This window comes from Formica exsecta, unplaced genomic scaffold (genome assembly GCF_003651465.1).
Source record: "Formica exsecta isolate Colony F162 unplaced genomic scaffold, ASM365146v1 scaffold122, whole genome shotgun sequence".
In the NCBI taxonomy this organism is placed as follows: Eukaryota; Metazoa; Arthropoda; class Insecta; order Hymenoptera; family Formicidae; genus Formica; species Formica exsecta.
In genome coordinates, this window is record NW_021848556.1 from 2729198 (window position 1) to 2733257 (window position 4060).

Here is a 4060-nt window from a genome sequence, read left to right on the forward strand (position 1 = left end):
GGGGGTCATTGACGCGCGATGCTGGAAACAGGCGTCCGATAAAATTAAGCTGCCACGAAACAGCCGAGACAGTGAAAACAATTCTTTTCCCATCTTCTTATTCTTTTTCTTTTTATACAGTTGCCTGTGACATCCTTCAAGCGAAATAAGTGACGTAATGACAACAGTGACTGCGTTAAAATAGATTTCGGCTATATGATCGTATTCAAAATTTTTAATCGCGATTGTAAATTGTGTTTATAGACAAGCATTTCACACGGTTTAATATATCTTGCATGCCTTTCTGTCTGATCTCAACTGGCATTTATATTTCTACTTCATTAGTGCTCCAACTCTCTTATTTCTTCACGTCCCTGTTTTATTTACAGATTCATTAACGAGTCGAATTTTTTCTAATTAAAAATTTTTAATTAATATATTAACAAAGATAAAATAATAGCGTTCAAAAATTTCCTCATATTTTCGTGAATCGAGTTTCAGAGAACACAAAAATTAATTAATTGTTTCCCTGTAATTTTAAGCAAATTTTGCTTTAACACAAATCTTATATTTTGTTTAACTTATTCTTTAGATTAATTTTATTTTATAATAGAAATTTTAATTTTTGTTTCGACGGATACATTACATATAATTTCTAGCAAATTGTTTTTTAATAAAATTGCAATTTGAGATTAATAATTAGTTATATAGATTTTTTAATACACGCGAAGAGAAACGAAGATATATGAGAAATGTAAAAAATTATAAATTTGACAAATGAATTATAACGGCTTGATAACAGTCTTCTAGCATTGTCTTTCGCTGGTCATCCAATTTACGCTATTTCTCTCACAAACATGTACGAATTTAACTACATTACTGCCGGTATGAGGTACATTGTATGCAGCTGCGCGTGGATTGAGCTTATTCAGCGCATGTGTACCACGTTACGAAACAATACGTGTTCCGTTCCCTCTGCTGAAGCCGCAAATGGCGAACATTTCCTATATCTTCAAAGGCTTTACTGAACATCAATCTTTGTTTTTAACATCATTGACATAAATTGATATAAAGATTCGTATGTTGTCAAAAAGCATCTCATTATGTCTACATATTATCGATTGCACTTTACAAATCAAGATTAGTGAATTCTGAGTTATGGGGATATCTTTCCGAGACAAGAACCGATATATCGGGCGTAATAAGATTGCGAAAGTTACCAAGTAAAGGTACTCCAACATAAAACAAAAAGTCATGGGAAGATATTCCATCCAAATGTAACATTGCGAGCTCAAAGGACGAAACGATTTTCTACTCTCACGTAATCCAAGGTTATAACGCAACGAAAGTTTTCCCATTCCCGCATAACTCGGGCTCGTAAAAGCCAGTATCCTTTACAAGTCTGATTGAATGTTACGAGCTATCATATACTTCTTATGAGACTGGACGACCGTTATACGAAAATGCGAGGTAGCCGTGTAAAAAATATGTATAATAACACAGAATACAACTTAATCGCGCAATGCTAATGAAGCGTTGCCAAAGGCTTGATTTTACGAACTCGAGAGAGAAAGCGATACGTCAGTTCAGCCCTCAAATTATTTCGCACGAAAAATACTCTCGAACGATATAAAGGCAGAGAAGAAGTAAAGATAAGAAAGTAATGGAGTTTCTGTGAAAAAGTTTCATCTCGTCAAAGCTCTCTATCCTTGTAGACGTCTCGACGCGGATGCAATTAACTGTCGCGATGAATTCTTATTCGTTCTCGTGATTTGTGGATGTCGATTGATTTCATAATTTATTGATTTCGCAAAAAATCAAGTAATATAAGAAACTCGATAGTATTCACGGTTTGCACATTCCTGATAGACTGAAATCAAAACTAATTTTCGGAAGCTCGTATTGGAAATATATTTGATATGAAATGATTGAAATTTTCGATTTCTCGTTTTATATTTGCAATTTAATTTGGCACATTTATTCAAACGCAAATAATGCATTTAAGTCATATTTACTAAATTTTCTTAATCCACGATTAAAAAAATTTTTTTTTTTCGTATGAATGATTATATTGTATTAAAATAATTATATAATTTAAAAGTCATATGCGGCCGTTAAGAGAAAAAAAATATCGTTTTTTAGTGTTTTATATGTAGAACATTATGCACAACAGGTGAGTTGGCAATTATTCCACGTTATCATTCCAGAGATAAAATCAGAGTCTCTTTTTCCCTTGGGCGCGTACTTAAAATCCAAGTTTCTCTTCCGGGCGAACGATGTGTGTAAGATCGAGGCTGTTTCGTCCAGCAGAACAAAAAAAGACGGTTACTCGATGATGCGTGGATTCAAGAGACGCGAGTAAGTGAAATTTCTTCTTAATCGATGCTGCGGAGAAAAAGCTACGACATTCCGCGGTTGTAGCCGTTGTATGTAATTGCAGGCGGAACGGTCGCGTAACAAGTTGCGCGCGTCGCGTTGGCGCGTTGTGAAAAAGAGTCTCGTAAAAATCATGTTCCCATTAGAGCCGTGCCGGCTCGTTCCCTTGATAAATTTTACGGTAGATGTACGACTTGGCACGTATCGTGCGGCGTCCGCCCCGCGAAGAAAGTTATTTCCACGGCCGTATATTTCACGACGCGGTCGGGGTACCGCGCGAATTCTCTCCGTCGTGTGTAAATCGGTTATACACACTCGCGCGGTGAGTATCCCGACTATTCGATAAACCCGATGCCAAAGTTGTGATTTATGCAGCTTTCCACAGGCGACTGGCCCTTCATCTTTCATTAGAACGATTAGAGCATCCCCCGTGATAAAATCTCCGTGACAATATACGCGTTCGAAAGGAAAGATTCTGTTAACTCGCGAAGTCTAAGCGAACCTGATTCCTTTGAACAGATTTTTTTATTGTGGCAGTGTTATTATGTTAAATTAATAAAATAATGTCGGTAATCTATTTAAATTATTCTTCGATTATATGCGAATGAGATTTGTCTATTGTGTAATCGTTAAATTCGCAGCCAAGCATTTGAAATATTGATTTATTCGTATATTATTATATAGAGTATATTTTTTTTTATAAAAAGCCATATATAAAATCTTTTATTCATATTAAGACAACAGATTGTTAATCGTATAGTGATAAAAGTTTTTAAGTTGAATCAATGAAATTTTGATTGTATCAACGGAACATTTCTCTATACGATTCTCTTAATTCGTATTTAGACAATAGGGATGACATTAACAAAGTTCTCATGGAAATTAAACCGAAACAATGTAAATGCCATATTTGTTGCATTTATCCGCATACAATATTTATGTAAGTTGTCGACCTATTTAAACCGCGATTACACATAAACAAATATTTAATTCTCTTGAAAAGCATGCTTGTCTCTCCGCTTCTATTTTCTTTGTTCTATAGCCAGTTTGCCAAGTAAACGATGAGATTAATTATAACTAGGATACTGTATCTTTTAATTAAGTATTACAAAGCGATGGAGAAAGCCAGGACAATTTAAGATCGTCCCTTTCGTTCGTTTGTCTCTTGTCGTTGAAGATTTTATTAAAACGATTTGACATTTGTCCCCGATTTCATTTCTTTAAAGGCATACCGTTACTTCTCAAATAAAAAGATACATTGCATATAATTAAATATACAAAAGTTCACAGATAGAAGCTTTATATTCTTCATTTAAAATATAATTAATAAGACATTATAAATTTTTTATATAATTTTTTTTTAAATACACTTGATATCTCATGATATTTTGACATTCTCGGCATGTAATGAATATATTGGAAAATGCAAATATCAACTATGTATATTTTAAAATTAAAATTATATTGCGAAGAAAATGTATAAAAAAATATTTATAATAAAGTTTCTCGCTTAATTTTTATTTTCTGAAAATTTTCTTTATTTATGTACAAGAGAGCTACTATTTAAAACATTATTTGAAATAATTTGAATAATAGAAATATTGAAATATTTGAATAATTTAATTAATAATTTTGATAAATGGAATTCAATAACTTCGATAAAATTACAAAAATAAAATATATAAATTAATAATTATTTATATAA